General features: G+C 34.3%; 1 non-coding gene across 1 annotated transcript; it reads right to left on the bottom strand.

Moving 5' to 3' along the window:
- Nucleotides 1–216: 216 nt before the first annotated feature.
- LOC121210328 (small nucleolar RNA R71) lies at nt 217–323 on the bottom strand. The gene has a single exon (XR_005905442.1). It is a non-coding gene; the product is annotated as a small nucleolar RNA R71 (small nucleolar RNA).
- Between the last annotated feature and the right edge of the window lie 20,745 nt (nt 324–21,068).

Raw genomic sequence — 21,068 nt, forward strand, 5'->3', positions numbered from 1 at the left:
GATCCACATCCCCACCTTCGATTGTTTATGGAGGCGAGTGATTCATTCAAGATAGTCCATGTGACTGGAGGTGCACTGAGGTTGAAGTTGTTTTCATACTTGTTGCAATATCGAGTACGAGCATGGCTCAATTCATTGCCACCAAGTTCCATATCTACATGGACAGAATTAGTAGAGAGATTTTTGGTTAAGTATTTCCCACCTAGCAAGAATGCTAAGTTGAGGAACGAGATCACAACTTTCCAACAATTGGATGATGAGTTTTTGTATGAGGCTTGGGAGCGGTTCAAGGAGTTACTTCGTAAGTTTCCTCATCATGGGATTCCTCATTGCATCTAGTTGGAGACATTCTATAATGGTCTCAATGCACATACAAGAGTGATGGTAGATGCTTCTGCGAATGGTGCAATTTTGTCTAAGTCTTATAATGAGGCTTATGAGATCATCGAGATGATCGTAAGCAATAACTATCAATTGCAAACAAATCAAACAACTTTAGGAAGATGTTTACCTAGAGTTCATAAAGTTGATGCTCTCACTTCGTTATCAGCTCAGGTATCGTCTATTTCCTCTATGTTAATACAGTTTACCACTAATAGTGTTAATAATTTTTTAGCTCAGCCACCAAGTCCGTTTGAAGTAGTTTCCTATGTGTACTATGGGGAAGGTCATTCTTTCGAGAATTTCCCATTGAATCTGGAGTCAGTTTACTATGTGGGGAACCAACATCAAAATAGGAGTAGACAAGGATCCTAGTCCAACTTCTATAATCTTTCATGGCATAATCATCCAAACTTTTCTTGGAGCAACCAATGAAATGGATCAAACAACAACTTTATGCAGCATAGACCCAACCAATCTCAAGGCTTTAATCAGCAAGCTCCGAAACCACCTCAAGCTAAGGCATCAAATAGTTTGGAGAACTTGTTGAAAGCGTACATGGCAAAGAATGACACTTTGATCCAGAGTCAAGCAGCAACACTGAAAAATTTGGAAAACCAAATGGGTCTGTTAGTTACGGAGCTTCTTAATAGACCGCAAGGAACCTTGCTGAGCAATACTGAGAATCCAAGAAACTTAGGTAAAGAACATATCAAGGTAGTGACATTGCGAAGTGGTAAAATTTTGGAACCCTGATTGATTGACGTCGAAGACGAGCCTGTTGAAAAGGCGGGAAGTCAACCAGCTATTGAAATTCCTACACCAAAGGAATCAGATTCTGCTAAGACTGACAAGGTAAATCCTAAATTAGTGAATTCAGATGCTTTAACATCTTCCTTGGATGCAGATTTACCTACTCAGAAGAGTTATTCGGTATCCACAAAGATTGCAGCAACACAAGCAGAAACAGGAGGTGCAAATCAAGAAGTTTTTAGATGTTTTAGAGTAATTACACATCAATATTCCATTGGTTGAGGCTTTAAAACAAATGCCAAATTACGTGAAGGATATGAAGGATATTCTATCCAAGAAAAAATGACTGATTGAGTATGAGATTGTCGCCTTGACAAAGGAGTGCAGTGCTTTCCTACAGAACAAGCTGCCACCGAAATTGAAGGATCTAGAAAGCTTTACAATACCCTATAACATTGGTGAATCTTACTGTAGTAAAGCTTTGTGTGACTTAGGAGAAAGTATCAACTTGATGCTTAAGTCTATTTTCAAGATCCTAGGGATAGGAGAAGTAAGACCTACAACTGTGACACTTCAACTAGCAGATCAATCTTTAGCATACCCCAAAGGAAAGATCGACGATGTTTTGGTAAGAGCCGATAAATTTATTTTTCCTGCTGATTTCATTATTCTAGATTTTGAAGCAGATAAGGAAGTGCCAATTATCCTTAGGAGACCTTTCCTAACAATGGGAAGAACGTTAATTGATGTACAGAAAGGTGAACTCACCATGCAAGTTCAAGATGATCAGGTAACTTTTAACATTCTTAAAGCGATGAAATTTCCCGATCGGACAGAAGAGTGTTCAGTCATGGAAGAGTTGGAAACCTTGATATCTATGGAAAGCAATTTTGAAGAAGATCCATTGGAGAAAGCCTTAGGGTTTGACCCTTTGGAAGATGAAGAAAGTAAAGAAAACATGGTTCTGGTGGAAGCCAATCCGAGAAATTTTATTCAATCCATACAGTTTGAACCATTTGAGTTGGAAGTTAGAGAATTTGTGCAACCCAAATTGTTCCACTTTGCCATTTGAAATACGTTTATTTAGGTGACTTTCCACTTTGCCAGTGATTATTTTAGCGGAACTCACAAAAGATCAAGAGGAGCAACTAATTTCTGTTTTAAAGAAATTTAAGAAAGTAATTGATTGAACCATAGCTGATATTCGAGGTATAAGCCCTTTATTTTGCATGCACAAAATTATTCTAGAGAAAGGTGAGAGAGCTTGAATTGATGGGCAAAAGAGGCTCAATCCTATTCTGAAGGAAGTTGTGAGAAAGGAAGTGATCAAATGGTTGGATGCAGGAATCATCTATCCTATTTCAGATAGTTCATGGGTAAGTCCGATACAGTGTGTACCAAAGAAAGGTGAAATTACAATTTTTGAGAATGAGCATAATGAGTTTATCCCAACAAGAACTGTTACTGGTTGGAGATTTTGTGTTGACTATAGAAAGCTAAATAAAACCATTCGAAAGGACCATTTTCTGTTGCCTTTTATGGATTAGATGTTAGATCGACTGGCAGGTAATGAATTCTATTGTTTTTTAGATAGTTATTCAGGATATAACCAAATAGTTGTAGCCCTGAAAGACCAATATAAAACAATGTTTACTTGTACGTACGGTACATTTTCTTTTAGGTGAATGCCTTTTGGTTTATGCAATGCACCAGCAACATTTCAACGATGCATGATGGCAATATTCACTGATATGGTAAAAAATTTTGTTAAGGTTTTCATGGATGATTTTTTTGTTTTTGGTAATACTTATGATATTTGTTCGAGTAATTTGGCTAAGGTACTAAAGAGATGCGAAGAGACGAATCTTGTCCTTAATTGGGAGAAATGTCATTTTATGGCTAAGGAAGGGATTGTCTTAGGGCATAGAATTTCAAAGAAAGGAATTGAAGTCGACAAAGCAAAGGTGGACGTAATTGAAAGATTACTGGCCCCAATGAATGTGAAAGGAGTCAGAAGTTTCTTAAGCTATGTTGATTTTTACCGAAGGTTTACCAAAGATGCAATGTTCGATTATAACAAAGCATGTTTAAAAGCTTTTGAAGAGCTGAAAAACGGTTAATCCCAGCCCCCAAAATCATTACACTCTATTGGAGCACACCTTTTGAGTTGATGTACGATGCAAGTGATTATGTTGTTGGAGCTGTGATAGGTCAAAGAAAAAATAAAGTGTTCCACCCCATTTACTATGCAAGTAGAACCTTGACGGGAGCCCAATCAATTATACAGTAACTGAAAAGGAACTATTTGCTATAGTCTTTGCTTTTGACAAATTTTGCTCATATCTTATAGGTACCAAAGTTATAGTATTTACTGACCATGGGCCATTAAATACTTGCTCATGAAAAAAGATGCAAAACCAAGGCTAATTCGTTGGATACTTTTACTCCAAGAATTTGAACTTGAGATCCAAGACAGAAAATGTGTTGAAAATCAAATAGCTGATCATCTATCGAGGTTGGAGCAAGATGAGGTAACTTGATCACATGTGCCTATTAACGAGAATTTCCCAGATGAACACTTATTTAAGGTAAGTCGAATTCATGAAACACCTTGGTTTGCTGATTTTTCCAATTATCTTGCATGTGGAATAATTCCTCAAGAAATGACATACCAACAAAGGAAGAAATTTCTTCATGATAGTCGGTATTATTTCTGGGAAGACCCATTCTTGTTTAAACAGTGTGCAGATAATATAATCCGAAAGTGAGATTGCTGAGATCTTATATCATTTCCATTCATCTCTAAGTGGGGGACACTTTGGTGGTGCTTGTGACAACCCTAATTTGGCCCTAGTCGGAAAGTGGTTTCAGGATCACAAAACCGAGTCACAAAAATAATTAGATGTTATATTCTCTGTTTATTTCATGTGAAAGTGCATGTGTGAAAATTTCATGCTTTGATTTTGCCATTCGTGAGTGAAATTATGAAATAGGACTCATGTGAAAATTTTTGAAAATGCTATAGGCTAATTTGTAGTGGCCAAATAACTTATAGTATGAAATAGGTGGATTTACATGTGAAATTTCCCACCTTAAAACATAGTGGCCGGCCATGATGGGCATGATAAGCATTTGTGCAAAATTTTTTATTGAAATTATGGCATAAGTATGGCACAAATAATATATGTTATTTTGTGTCATAAAATGTTAGTAATAAAATAACAAAAGGAAGTAAAAGACAAGGTTTTTTGTTCATCCTTGTTCTTCATAGCCGAAAATAGGAGAGCAAGAGGGGAAAATGCTCTTGAAAAATTCGGTCACTAGAGGAAGAAAAATCCAAGGTAAGTTCATGGTAGTTTACTTCTATCTTGATTTTCATGAGTTCTTCTTGATTCTACCTTAACTCATGAAGCATATTTTTTATTTTTGGTTGTGTTGTGAGCATTCGGTCATGAATGGAAATGAAGGAAATGGTTGTTGTTTCATGTTCTTTTGATGAATAATGGAAGATAGGTGAAGTTGAGCCAAACAAATGAGCATGCATGTGCCTTAGATGCTAAGGGGGAAAATCGGCTAACATGTTGTGTGTATTATGGCCGAATGTGAACTTGGATACCATTGAGTAATCTTTGTGCTTTAAAATGATGAAATGGAGATTATGCTTAAGTGAAATCATAGGTATGTGATGATTGATTTGTGATATGCATGTTTGAATAACATGCATGCAAGTTATGTGTGAAAGAGTGAATTGGTAATAAATCTGCTTGGGACAGCAGCAGTAACATGATTTTGGAAAATCACCATAAATTGTTGGAGATGAGTTAGAAGCTGAATAAATTATTTAATTAAATATTAATGAGTCTAGTTTCTTATAAAAGAAACCGTGTAAGCAAAAGAATTGCCGATAATGAGATATTTGAAGTGATGTGGGACAGGGTTAGAATGACTTCTAGATCCTCTGTTCTGTTTTTATAAAATCATTATAAATTGTAAAAAAATTATCATAAGATGAAATTTATATTATTAGACTCCTTAATGAGTCTAGTTTCAAATTAAATAAATCAGAACATATTTTGAATTCTGTACAATGAGAAAATTGATTCGTAGTGAGGAGTGGTCAGATTAGTCAAACAGTGAAACAGGGGAAACTTTAAGAAAAATCTGGTATTGATTGGAGAAACCAAAAATTCTGAAAATTTTATGGATAAAATATATACGAGTCTATTTTCAGTAAAAATTAACTGCACTTGATTTGGAGTTTCGTAGCTCCAGTTATAAATGATTTAGTGACTATTGCTCAGGAAGACAGCTTGTAGTGAAATTATGATTATGTGGTAAACATTGACAAAAATTTGTTAATGAGTTGCTTATTGATTTCTTATAAGCTTACTATGATCAGTAGGTGTGAAATTCGAATATATATATATTATATTTTGAAAGTGATGCTGGAATAGTTGAATACTGACTAGTTTAAAATCTTTGAATTTAAGCTCAAGAGCATAGAGGGGCAAATTCGGATAAGGGAAAAGAGAAAGTAATCGAATAGCCGTTGTAATCGTTCGGCAACATTCAAGGTAAGTCCTTAAGTGTTTAAGCTTGATTCCTTCTTATATGCCTAAGAGCTAAATTAATATGGCAGAGAGAATGTAAATTTTATTTAGTTAATGTGCCGAATATGTAATAATTTAAGGCTATAAGCCGATTATGGCTATTATGCTTAAGTTGAATTGGATTTGGAAATTTGATGCACTAAATGAGTGTTACAATGAATAAACTGTCGTATATGTGCTGGTAGAGATATCACGATTTGTGATTATTAAATATCTAAAGGAAACCATGATGTGTATAAAATTATTTTTATTAGTCCTTTGTGGTAGCCGAATGTGGCTTGGTACTAAAGTGGTTAAATGTGAACTTCGATGAGGTAACTGTTAGTGACTGATGATATAAGTTATGCATTATAATATATATTCGGGTTTCAAACCTAGCAGGCATAATGCCGGTGAAATGACATCGGACTTAAAGGTCTAGCAGGCTTATGGCCGGCGATGAAATCAGGTTATTACCTAGCAGGCAAATTGCCGGTAAACTATTAAAAGTGTGGTGCTATAAGACTATGGGCTAATACGATATGTGGAATCGTTCCGTAAAGTAAACTATTTAAGTACGAACAACCTAATTAAGTACATGTGAATTAAATGAATTTGATGATTGATGTGAATCGAACATATAAGAAATGGTTTCATGTTTATGTTCAACTACGAGACCTTGTGTTAAATCGACAATCGATTTCGTTCAATACATTAAGTTGGTCAGGTATACGATATGTACTTATGCATGTTAAATTGATTGGAATTGAATCATGAATGTGAATTGAGAAGCATAGGTGAAAATGCCTATGTCATATATACGAGTAAGGATAAAATCATCGTAAATTATCGATAAGGATGGGCTATGTGCGAAACCATCTTATAATTTCTAATTTGAATGGTTGTGTGCAAATCAGTGAGCAAGATGTATTGTATTGAGATGATGCTTCAGTGAAAATATACATATGTTCTTTGTGTTGAATGAATATTAAATTAAAGTCATGAGCCGTATGTGACTAGCATATCTAGTCGAATTTGATACTATTAAATGATGTACTAAGATATGTGTTCCAATGTGGAAATTAAACCCTATGTGGTTAAAAGGATGAAAATCTTTGTTCATAGATATGTGTTTCAGTTATACATGATTGAAGTATAAGTTATGAAAGTGGGAAAGAACAGGTGAATTGTCTATCGAAATGTGATATTCGGGCTTCGGGCCTAGTAGGCTATAATGCCGGTGAAATGATTCGGGCTTTGAGCTTAGTAGGCTATGATGCAGGTGAAATATTATTCGACCCTTTGACCCTAGCAGGCTATAATGCCGGTGAAATGAAATGTTATGTGAATTCGGTGTTCCTTGTAAGATAGGGATTTAGCCGAATGTTTAAGATGAAATGATAGTGTATTATATCATGCTTATATGGCCTAATGGTAAGTATAACATGTTGGTAAATATGCAATGTGCTTTTATAATGGATTGATAAGTTTGAAATGAATGTGAGTAAAATGTTATGCATAAGCTATCAAATGCTAAGTGTGAAAATGAGATGAAAGAAAAGTGTTGAAATGTGTTAATATATGATTAAATATGCATGATATTTGTATCCGGCTTAAAGACCGCAGGCTATATGCTGGAATTATATCCGGGTTAAATCCCGCAGGCTTCGTGCTGGTAATATATCCGGGTTAAATCCCGCAGGCTTCGTGCTGGTAATATATCCGGGTTAATTCCTGCAGGCTTCGTGCTGGTATTATATCCGGGTTAAATCCCGCAGGCTTCGTGCTGGTAATATATCCGGGTTAATTCCCGTAGGCTTCGTGCTAGTATTATATCCGGGTTAAATCCCGCAGGCCTAGTGCTTGTATTATATTCGGGCCTTTGAGCCTAGTAGGCTATTATGTCGATGAGACACTATTCGGGCCTTTGGGCCTAGCAGGCTATAATGCCGGTGAGATACTATTTGGGCTTTCGAGCCTAGCAGGCTATAATGCCGATGAAATGATAATCGGGCCTCGATCCTAGTAGGCGAAATGCCGGTGATTTGAGAAAAGTCTAAGACTAAGGTACCTCGTGTTAGATTGACAAATGAATACATTCAATACGTTAAGTGGGCCAGGTACACATTATGTACTCATATGTGAGTTTGATTTGAAGTGAATCATTAGTGTGTAATGTGATACATACGTGAATAAAATGTTATAACTATATCTATGATCATGATACATCGAGTCAGGGTGTGAAAGTATGTGAAAGTATTTGAGTTAATTATGTTATATGAATTCAGATTAAGTATGATAAGAATGCTGAACGTGCATTATGTGTTTGTGTGTATTCGACCAGATGGCAATATACCTAGAATATGGCCTCTTGAGAAATTGAATAATTGAAGTATAATTGCGTTTATTTGTTTGCATTGCTTAAAACTTACTAAGCTTATGAAAGCTTACTCCGTTGTTACATTCCTCTATTTTGTAGATTGTTGGCTCCAGTTATTTACTCAGGTTGGAGTTCACCGGAGATATTATCACACTGTCGAGCTCACGCTATTGGTGTAAGTAAATCCTAGTATTTCAAGTCTATGGCATGTATAGGTTTTTAATGTTGAGTATGTGATACTATAAGTTAGCCAAAGGTGGTGGCTTGTATTGATAAAGTGTTTTGGCCATGTGAATTGGCCTATGTTGGCTAGTGATGTTTTGGGCCTCGTAAGCCCATATATAGGACAGATTGCATGTGAAAAGAAAAGATTTAAATTGATTGAAATTTTTTGGCACGGTTTTGTGTGATTGACTGAGTTTAAGTCGGGTAACACCTCGAACCCTATTCCGGCGAGGGATACGGGCAAGGGGTGTTACAGTGCTCGTATTGAAGCTAAGGTTTGCAAGCAGGTTTCTTTTGGCCTACACTATTTAAAGATGCTTATGCCTAGGTGAAGAATTATAATAGATGTCAAAGGAGCAGAAACATATCAAGGAGGAATGAAATGCCCTTAACAAATATTTTGGAGATTGAATTATTCGACATACGGGGCATTGACTTTTTAGGCCCGTTTCCTTCTCCGTATAGGAACAAATACATCTTAGTTGTCGTGGACTATGTATCCAAGTGGTTGAAGCTAAAGCGTACCCTACAAATGATGCTAAGGTAGTCATGTGATTCTTACATAAGCATGTATTTACACGATTTGGGAAACTAAGAGCTATTATTAGTAATGAAGGTTCTCATTTTGTGAACAAATGGCTTAAATGGTTGCTCAAAAATTATGATGTGAAGCACAAGATTGCTACTGCTTATCACCCCCAGTCCAATGGGCAAGTTGAAAGAGTGAACTGTGAAATCAAAGGTATCCTTGAAAAGGTAGTATGCCCCAGCAAAAAAGATTGATCTCGAAGGCTCGATGATGCATTATAGGCCTATCGAACAGCATTTAAGACACCGTTAGGAATGACTCCTTATCAGTTGATTTTTGGAAAGGCATGTCATTTCCCATTATAGTCGAAGAATAGAGCTCACAGGGCTTTTAAGAAGTTGAATTTTGATCTTAAGCAAGCCGATGAGAGAAGAATGTTACAATTGGATGAGTTGGAAGAGCAGAGGTTGTTTTCCTATGAGAATGCCAAAATGTATAAAGAAAGATAAAAAAGATGGCATGATAGTCATATACGTCCTTGCAAGTTTAAAGAAGGTCAGAAGGTTTTGTTGTTTAATTCAAGGCTGAAGTTATTTCCTAGGAAGCTGAAATCTCGATGGAAAGGACCTTATACCATCTATCGAGTTTATCCTTATGGAGCTGTTGAATTATACGACAATTACGGAGGAACGTTTAAAGTCAATGGTCAACGTCTCAAACATTATTGGGATGGTGACGTTGAGCGATTTGAATCCTCATTCAAATTAACAGACCCTTTATTTTTCATAAACTTGTTTTGTAAATAAATAATTAATTAGGATTTATTTTCTTAATTTTGTACATTTAATTAATTCTGTCTAAGGAGATTGGAACTTAAGCGGGACCACTGTGACCCCTCCAACCTTTCCTGGGAATTAATTTAATGAGAAGAAATTTTCTAATTAAGATTTAAAATTCTTTTTAGTTTTATTTGTTTTGTTTAAAATTTAAATTTTTATGTTAATAAAGGGGGGTCAAATTTGGCCCAAGTACTAATCAGTGTTTTTTTAGTAAGATACAGTCTAAACTTGACGCCCAAGACAGCAAAAAGAGGGAAAACTCCACACCTACTGTCGCCACTTCCATTGCTTGCTGCCCAAGTAACCTTAATGTAGCTAAGTTTTTGCTACATGTTCCCCTAATTTTTCCTTATATAAACCCTTCTTCGTTCTACTATTTTTCATATCCTTTAAAGCTATTTGCTTAAACCTTAAAATCCTTAAACTTTTCACTTGTGCCGTCAACATTAAATCCCGAAAGAAACTGTAGTTTCTCTTCCCCTTATGCCGAAATCATCTAGTGCCGTCGTAAAGAGATTACCGAAGTACCCCCACTATCGTCGCAAGTTGTTTTCGCTGCCGCACATTACCGCCGTCACCACCGCACATTGCTATTGGTGTCGCACACCACCGTCGCACCATTCTTGCCATGGCAAGGTCGTTGCTGTAGCAAGTTCTACCCACCCTGTTGATTTCTGTTTTTCCCCTGTAAGCTGAACTTTGCCGAATTTTTGGGAAAATACCATGTCTCACAAAAGAACCAAATCACCAAAGACTACTCCTGAAAACCCGATTGTGATTGATGAGGAAGTGAAAGAGAGATTTGATTCAATTTTCAAGCATCAACCTATGATGCCGGAAAAAGGTTTTAACTTGAAGAATAATGATTTGATGGTTGTCCCTGTGCCAATTAGAAAGACAATCAATGCTCTCAAGTGGTAAGGATTTTGTGATACTCGTTCACTTCCAGATGATGAACTAGTTTGAGAGTTCTATGCAAGTTTGACCACACAAGATGTGACTAAGGTCATCGTTCAAAAGAAAAAGGTACCTCTGACTTATAAATCCATCAATGATTTGTTTAACTAACCTAATGTTGAAGAAGATGAGTACCACCCTATGATGAACAACATAAATTAGGATTTTCTTCAACAAGTACTTAATGTTGTGACAAATCCAGGATCCTAATGGATTATAAGAAAGTATGAAAGCCATTCTGCGCAAAGGTAATACCTAAAACCAGTAGCAGAGGTATGGTTTTATTTTGTTCGCTATAGTTTTATACCTATCTCACATAATTACACCATCCTCGATGGAACGAATGCTCTTGTTATATGCAAACTTGATAGAAAAGTCCATTAATGTTGGGAAAATTATTCTCAAGTTGATTTATGACTGTGCTAAAAAGAAGACTGGAAGTGCTTATTTCCCATCATTAATCACTTCACTTTGCTTAAGGGCCAGTGTTAAAACACAAACGAATTTAAAGGGGTAATATATCCAAGGGTGCATTACAAGTCATGATCTTGAAAGGTTAGTAGAGAATGTGCATGAGCTAAATCAAGGCGAGCAAGAAGAACTAACTGAGCCAGATATTGAGGAGTCAACAAATGAAACTGAAACTGAATCAGTTACAGCCACTGAAGAAGGAGAATCTGATAAGGAACCAAACAGTCCTAAACCAGTTAAAGGATCTGAAAACCCTAAACCAAGGGTTGAGTCAGAAGAAGAACCAGTCAAGCTAAGTGTTGAACCTGAGTATACAACTCCCATGCCAACTTTTGCAAGTACTTCAAGGAAATCAAAGTTGTCAATATTGATGGATATGTGCAAGTTCATACACAATAAACAACAAACTTACTGGAAATATACAAAAATTAGAGATGATTCAATTCGTAATACTTTTAAGAATATCTCTAACACTTTTGTTCGTGAGTTCCCAGATGCTATCTTTGAGACAGGGAAGGAAGATACTAATTATACAAGCGGAGATGGAGCTGAAAAAGACAAGGGGAATGAGTCAGAAGAATAAAAGGGGGGATTCTTGTCTTTTTATTTATTTATTTTAGGTATTTAGGAATTTGTTTCTTTAGTAACTAGGATTTAATTTTTGCATAATAAAACATAGCAAGCATGAACAAATGCTTCTTTAAAAAGAAAAAGACTAAGTGATGTGGTAATAGGAATGAGCATGTCCAGGATTGGTTTATGAGGAAAGACTTGGTATTTAAGCAATCTTAATGACTCACCTCTCTTTCTTTTTAACCCTTCCTGGTGTTTAGTTTTCATTCATTACTTTATTCTTGTAATGAAGACATTTCTTTTTTTTAAAGGGGGTAAGGCAAATAATTGCTCAAAATTTTTAAAATTTTCAAGTATGTTTCAATCATTTCTTCCATGAGTATGTTTTAATAAATAAATGCTTAAAGGAATTCTTTATTAATGAGATAGCTTGTATGCGAGCATGAATGATGATTTTATCTGAGTGATTGTATGTTATCATAAAGAATGGAATGATTGTATGATCTTAGTCTTAGGAAATGTTTTCCATGAAAACTTAGTTACTTTTGAGATTAGACATGCATGAAGGTTTATATCTTTAGAATTAACTTAATAACTTTCTTGAGGCGAAATCCGAGGAGAAAAAAAATCTAAAATGATATAGGCATTATTTCTTTCAACTGTTTGAGCCTTTTCAAACCCACCTTATGATATTAGACCCTTAAAACTATAATTTTGAGCTTAAAAGGCCTGTTTATTGCAATGAACCTACATTACAAGTCATATCTCCATCTTTTGAAGTTATCCTAATTTTGTGCACCTATCTTAACTAAAGTTGTCTTGGTAAGCAATGTTTGAGGAAATTTTCATGTATGTGCTCATTTAAGGAAATTTTCATACGGATGTATATGCTCATGCTATAAAAAAAAGGAGCAAAGAAAAGTTTGCTCAGTTTCCACAAAGAAAAAATGTATGAGCATGAGTTCAAAATAAGTTTGGGGGTATTTCAAAGGATCACTTAAAGAAAAATGTTTAATTTCAAGAAATCCAAGACAAAATTAAAGGTTAAGATTTTGAAACCGAAATGTCTCATCCCTTAAAATCCCTACCTTTAATCGAGAACGATTACAACCTTAGAAAAGACCTATTGATTTGATGATTATGTCGCCTACATTAGTGGAGAGGGAGTTCTAAGTTCAACATATGAAAATCATAAATAAGCCTTATGATTGTTTGCTTGATTGAGGAGAAATTATGTTGAATGAAGAATATTATCTATGGCTGTGACATATATACATACTATGATTCATGTTGGCATATCTTGAAATTTAGTATAAAATTTTCAAAATGTTTGCGTACGAATTACTTACTAATGAAGAACATCGATGAGCATGAAGTTATTAATGCATGAATATGGGATAAAGATTGATGTTGCTTACACTTTTAGCAATTTTGCTTTAGCGAAACTTTGTGTTGTGCATGAACATTACTCAGGACGAGCAATGATTTAAGTTTGGAGGTGTGTAAACTGAAAAATATATAAGATTTTTCTTATATAATTCGTCACCTTTTTACTTAAATTTGTTGTTAAAACCAAGTAATTGCTAAATAAATTAATGAAATAAATGAAAATATGAAATTGGGACATAGAAATTATTAAAATGTGATTTTATAATTTATTATATAGTTTTCATGCAGAAAATGACTTCTTTTATATTAATTTGAGCATATTATATTTTTAAGCTATAAAGTGGGCCACACATAATTAAATTAAATAATAAAATATAAATTTATATATAATACTTTATTTTAATATGTTTCATTAATAAATTGGGTTTTAATTAATTAAGTAAATTGATTAATTAAAGTGGTTAAATTATTTTCTTTGGTCCTCTAAATTATCTATTATTTTTGGACAGGTATGAGAGCTTTATTTTGATTAAAAAACCATCCAAATGGAGGACTAAGTCAACCCAAAATTTGGCTACATGTGGATGTTCATAAATCAAATTTTGGTTTAATTGCACAAGGCCCTTGAAGAGTTGAAGAAATCGAAGATTTACTTGGAGATTTGCAATTGATTGAGTCTTGATCCTGATGATGTTGTGGCATTTAAATCAAGCAAAAATCAGCCACATTTCCACAAATCATGGCCGACCACCCTTGGAGGAATTCTCAAAATATGGACACTCCTATTTTTAGCAAACCAGCTCTCTTGCCTCACCTATAAATAAAACCCCATTTCTCACTTTTATAATCATCCCTCACTCATTCATCATTCTCTCCTCTCTCAACTCTCTTAACCCTCACGCCTATCATCATCTTTGCATAAAGATTACTTGCTATCCTCTTGCCTAGCGGGCAAGGATTTACCTCCGTGGAAAAGATGATTCATTCGGATCCGCATGAAAGCCCAACTCCATTGCATTTCCAGAAACCATGTTGTATATTTGAAAGAGGTTGACCTCCTTGCTTCTCTCATGGTACAATCCTCTTCCCGCTGAGCCCCCTTTCTCCTCGGTCCACAGAGACAAAATAGAAGAATAATAAAATAAATAATATAGAAATATAGATTTATAAATCGAAATATATTAATATAATAATATAAATATTATTAATTACTTAATATTCTTAAAGAGCCCTTGGTCGGCCACCTTGGAGAGCCATCAACGAAGAAGCAAAGTGAAAGAACGAAGGAACCCTCGTCAATCAGAGTTTTAGGTGACAACCACTTTGATTTGGGTTTAATCTTTCTTTTCTTTAACTTAATTCAAGAATGTTTGCTATGTGTTTACTATTCTTGTTTACAACAATGATGGCTTAATTTTATTTAAGCTAGGATGATTATTTTGGTTGAATAATATTTATTTGATTCATGCTTATAATATTTGTGCCTCAGTCGATCATGTTTTCAATTAAAATCAAGTCTGTATTTCGTTCATACGTGATTGAAATGCACCTAAATTAGCTGAGCAGTCCTAACCAGACGACGGCTAATGGACACATAATTGAAATGTGCATGCTCAATTTAGATCCTAACCGGATTAAATTGCAGGTTGCATAACAACCCTAACCAGGCTTTGTTATCTGCATAGTTTTTAGATTTGTGTGATTAAACTATTTCAAACCTTACACGTCCCTGTTACCTCACACGAATACTAAGAAACCCTTAGTAAAAAGGATCAGTAAAATGCGTATTTTCTAAGTAAAGGATTCCAAAAGGACCTAATATGGTTTCCAAACTCATGAAAGATCGAGTTGCCATGGAATATTTTTCTGAATATTGATAAGCATGTTAATAATAGTTTGGGTTTAATTAAAGATATTGTCCTAGCTTATTTATGTTATAATTGTTGCTTATTGAGTTAATTCTGCTAAAATCTATTTCATTCATATAGTTTGCATACTTAGGATAAATTGCATTAGGGATCATTGCATTTAGTTTCATATACTTAATTTTTCATCACGTCTCAATTATATTATTTTTTTATTTATCAAATTGTTAATATAATTTTACAAATTAATTGGCTTAGCACAAATACAATCCCTGTGGAGACGATAACTCGATACCTTATTACTTGATAACGATTGTGTATACTTGCACAAACCCGAGCATTACAGTAATTATATAACATTTTACAATTCAATTAATTTCACACCTACCAATTTATAACAATACAATTAGATTTATATATTTATTAGCCTACCACAACTCATAAATCAATATAATATACAAATTATTCTAATTTAAACCATATGAACTTACCAGGGCTAAACAACAAAGATTGTAATGTCATGGGCTAATCTAGAATTTTTCTTTTTTCGCAATTATCTACTTATTCTTAATCTAAATAGTACTCACAACTTAAAACTTGATTTTCCTGAGTCATGCAAAACCTCCTTAAAAGGTTTTTTTCAGAAATCCTTATCTTTGTTTTCTTAATATAGCTGTCACAGAGAGACTAAATACCTTACCAACTTACTGGATTATCTAATTCTTTGATTCAGGCCTCACAGTCACTGCCTCATGTAGAGCTTCCCATAACCATCTCTTCATTGAAGCAAGAAAGATGAAGAAGTGAGAAAAATGTAACAAAATGTTGTTGAATCCTCCTTGAGAAGTCATTTCCCATCTATTGATAGCCCTTCCTACACTATCTTCAACCACTTGGAAACTATTCATCAATAATCAATTTGTCCCCCAGTAAGGGACTTGTTGGGTTTAATATAACCGAACTAGTTTTGAATATCAACAATGTCCAAACCAGACTCTAAATTTTTCAAATTTCTTAGTAGAGACTGCCAAGTTATAGTCTCTTTCCAATTAAGTCATTAACTATTCCAAATTTTTGAGTTTAACGGAAACTGGGTGTAACATGCCCTATATGTGAAAATGAAATTTAAAATATTGATAATTTATTCTTACATTATCCATTTTGTGAAAATATTTGATTTGGTAGTAATTCAGACTACATATAGACATGATTGGGAATAGAGTTATCAAAGATCTTATTCTTCTTCAAATAAATTTGAGAGACATTAGTGCAAATTAGGATAATAAAATTACTAGGATATTATGGGAAAATTGATTTGGAAATAATGATGATAAGATTATTGATATCAAACAAACTCCTAGTTAAATGAACTTGTACAAGCCATAGCATCAGTGTCAAACTTAGATCTCAAGAGAAAGAGGGAGGAAATGTTTTGGTGTCACACCACTCCTAAAGAACTTTAGTGGCATATTTCTTGCACAACGGTTTAATACTATGGGAAAATTGGATAGAACCATTTGCAACCTCGACATCTTTATGGAAGCCTCGATAACAACACAACTCAATTCCCCTATCAATAGGCTTAAATATTTGTTTTATTGCAATACATATTGATGGCATTAGAAGCACAAACCATGGGTACAGGAAAAAAAGATATTAATAAGAGGGGTACACCATGTCATGCTTGATCAATGCCACCAACTTTTTAATGACACTAGCAAATAGGTGACTACTTTGAAAAATATCCATTTTAGTTTTATCTCATTTAATTTGAATCTTTTTTTAAATTTGTTGTTGTACTCTACCCTTGTTGAACCCTTGATTGGATACCATAATAAAAATTTGTTTATTTCTACATGTATTGATGTAAAAAATGAAAAATAAGACATATTTACATGAATTATCATATTTAATTTTTGGATTAATACACTATTTAGGGCCTAAACTTGGACATTGTTTCCACAATTAACTTGTATTACTTTCGAGGTAGTAGAGTTATTGGGAAAATAATTATAACATCTAATGATGACAAAATGGATTCAACCAAGTTGCGGCTTATGCAGTTGGGACTTGCTGGTTAGAAATCCTTGCAAATTCTAGAAAATTGAGGATTGTTGAAAGGTGAAAAGTCTTGCAAGTTAGAATTTCGTGAGCATTATGTTTTGGGAAAGCAAAAGAAAGTGAAGGTTAACACCACTACCCATGAAACAAAAGGTATTTTGGATTATGTTCACTCAAATGTATGGTGGGCCTTCTAAGACACCTTCCTCAAAAGGAAACTTTATTTTGTAACTTTTCTTTCTAACTTTTCTAAAAGATTTTAGGTGTACATGATGAAAGCTAAGAATAAAGTGCTCAGAGTTTTCCTTAATTAGAAAAATATGATAAAAAACAAAATTGGTAGAAAGATCAAATGACATAGGAAGAACAATGAAGGGGGATATAAAAGCGATTCGTACATTACTATTATTAAACATTTTATAGATAGATATATGCCACAATAGAATGGGGTGTCAGAGCATATTAATCATACACTATTGGAGAGTTTGATATTTTTTTAATCCAATGCTAGGTTGGGCAAGCAATTTTGGGCTGAAGTTGTGACATGTGTTAGCTATCTCACTAACCTTTTGCCATCATCTGCAATAGAAGGGAAAACAATGATGGAGATATGGTCTAGAAAACTTGCTACTGATTATGATTCCTTACATGTATGTTAATCCACTACTTATTGCCATGAGAAGGAGTAAAAATAGATCCAAGAGAACAAAAAGTTATCTTTATGATAATCAACTTTAGAGTATAGGGATTTTGACTTTGGTGTGTAGAAATGAATGATATAACTTGCAGTAAATATGTTACTTTGATGAGTCTGACATGTTTGAAAAGGTAAAATATAAAGATGTTTAGTGTAACACCCCTAACCCATATCCATCGCCAGACTAGGGTTAAGAGGCATTACCGAACATATCATAACAATTCGTATTCATTTCATAATCAACATAGCATCAAAGTCACATATCATTATAGAGTCCTTTACGTAGGTCAACGAGACCTTAAACATGCATTAGAAAGGGGTCGGGACTAAACTGAGCTCATACAAATTTTTTTGAAACTTAAACATTTTTCAAAGTTACAGAGGTCACACACCCGTGCGAATAGGCTGTGTGCCTCATATGGCTTTAGACACGCCCGTGTGTCTAAGCCATGGTGAAACAGGGCATACATACTGACTTGTCTACAAAGCCACAAGACACGCCTATGTGCTAGGTCGTGTGAAAATTAGGGAGGCTACTGACTTGGGTCACACAGCCAGTCACACGCCCGTATGTCTAGCCTGTGCTCAAAACTGACTAGGCCATATGGCCTGCCACATGCCCGTGTGTGTTCGACCCTGTGGTTTGTTCAGGCTCATTTTGAATGGCCCTTGAGCAACACAGCAGTGATAGACGCTCGTGTCCTTGCCCGTGTGGGTAAAAATAGGCCATTTACAAGGCCATAATGCGACACCTTAAGGGTCCTCCCTACAATTAACAAATAGGCATCAATTACATATCAATTTTTCAACCAATTCACAACAAAAACAAATAACAATCATACAATATCATTATCAACCAATCTCATGCTTAATAACCATACCAAATTATCCCAAATCCTAAGCCAAAAGTCATACCAAAATATATTATTCATATTTCAATTTACTTTATTCGTTCTCATACCAAAATATTACCAAATTCCCAAAATATGCACATACCACAACTTACCAAAATTGACCATTTCATTTGGTTATTCAAAAGTGCATCAAAGCATACCATTTTTTAACTCAATATATATACCAAAATTCATTCATAATGTCATCCATAACCAAGCCATATCACATGGCCAGACATACATTACAAAACATATTCAAATACTTCTAGCCTATACATGCCATACTTCAATATATACATTCTCAAAAGGGTACCAAAATAAGGTTTGATAATGTGGTGATGATCCTCAATGATCCTCGAGCTTCCGGCAGCTTCGATATCTATAAAACAATGCAAACACACATAAAGTAAGCTTTCAAAAGCTTAGTAAGCCATATACAAATAAACTTATAATTTTAAGCATATAAACATCATCAAATTACATATACTCCATAGTCAAATACTATCAGAACCCACATAGTACATATACATTTCATATTTTCCCAATTCATTTGCACATGTAGCATATTTTCTTATCCTTATATCACATATCATCACTAGCACATATACTTACCTTTTATTCTCAAACAAAATATACATTTTAAACGTACCTGGATCAGATACACATTTCATATGTTCATTCTTTTTTCGGAATGCCCGTTGAATCGTTTGGAATCATAAGGATACGTGGATAAATCAAAAAGCTCGTACAATGCCAATGTCCCAAACATGGACTTACATGTAATCCAATATCGATGCCACTGTCCCAGACAAGGTCTTACACGAAATCAAATATGATACTGATGTCCTAGACATAGTATTATACGTAAATTTCAAATTGATGCCAATGTCCCAGACGTGGTCTTACACGAAATCAAATATCAAAATCCTATGTCATGACATATGTATCCTAACTATTCCTATGGTTCGTACCACCCATTTTCGGAGTCAAAACACTGTCAATGCTTTCACAATTTCACATATTCATCTTTCAAGCCATTAATTTCATTTCAATAGCATATAAACATAAATAAATTGATTCAAACACATTTATTTGTATATCAACTTACCTCGTACGGATTCAAACGAACAGAGTCGACTACTCGACGACTTTCGATTTTCCCCGATCTCATTCCGTTTTCTTTGGTTTTTGATCTAAACATATTCAAATTTAACTATTTTATTTTCCAAATCATTCAATTCAATCCATATATACATATTTAGGGAATTTTACAAATTAGCCCTCACATTTTCACATTTTTGACATTTTTGTCCCTAATCACAAAAATCACAAAATATACAAAATTTCCATATACCCATGCTTTCATTGTATTCATATAAGCCCACATATTTCATTTTTTTTCACATTTTAGTCCCTCAATTCCTCATTTTTATAATTTAAACCAAATTACTCAAATTTATCAAAAATTCAAAGACAAAACACATTTATCTATCACATATCTTTCATTTTTCATCATTTAACAACACAAAGCTCACAATTTCATCAATGACTCAACTCAAAATTATAAAAAAATCTAAAATTGAGACATGGGCTTGATAGATTACTAAGCAACAATCACAAAAACGTAGAAATTATTAAAAGCCGAACAAAACACATACTTTAATCACGCCAAACCATAGCCGAACCCTAGCAAGCTTTTATCTTTTCTTTTTCCTCTTATTTTCGGCAAAACAAGATGATAATGGCCAATTTCATGTTTTTGTTTTATTTTAACTATTATTTAATTATCAATTACTAATATAACATTTTTAATTCCATTATAAAATCACATATATTATGGCCATTAATGTCCACTCATAAGTTCAATGGTCTAATTGCAATATAAGGACCTCTCATTTAAAAAAAAGAAATTAGGCACACTTAACATATAGCAAGCAACTTTTACATTTTATGCGATTAGGTCTTTTTATCAAATTGAGCACACAAACTATTAAATTTTCATACGAAACTTTCACACATGCTTTACCACATATTGTAAACATAGAAAATAATATTAAATATTTTTTTGACTCAAATTTGTGGTCTCGAGACCATTATTCCGACTAGGGTCTAAATCGAGATGTTACAACTCTTCTCTTTAGGGATTTTCATCCCCGAAAATCTTACCGTTGAACAGATTCGGATATAGCTGTCTCATAGAACCTTTGGGCTCCCACGTAGCCTATTCAACTCTGTGTCGATGCGACGTTACTTTTACTAACGGAATTTTCTTATTTCGCAGTTCTTTAACCTTACGAGCCAAGATACAGGTTGGTTCTTCATTGTAGGTTATATCGGACTGAATCTCAATCTCAGACGGAGAAATCACATGTGATGGATCAGATCTATATCGTCAAAGCATTTATACATCAAACACATTATGAATCGTTTCTAACTCAGGTGGCAACAATAATTGATAATCAACTG

The sequence above is a fragment of the Gossypium hirsutum genome, chromosome A11, assembly GCF_007990345.1.
Source record: "Gossypium hirsutum isolate 1008001.06 chromosome A11, Gossypium_hirsutum_v2.1, whole genome shotgun sequence".
Classification (NCBI taxonomy): domain Eukaryota; kingdom Viridiplantae; phylum Streptophyta; class Magnoliopsida; order Malvales; family Malvaceae; genus Gossypium; species Gossypium hirsutum.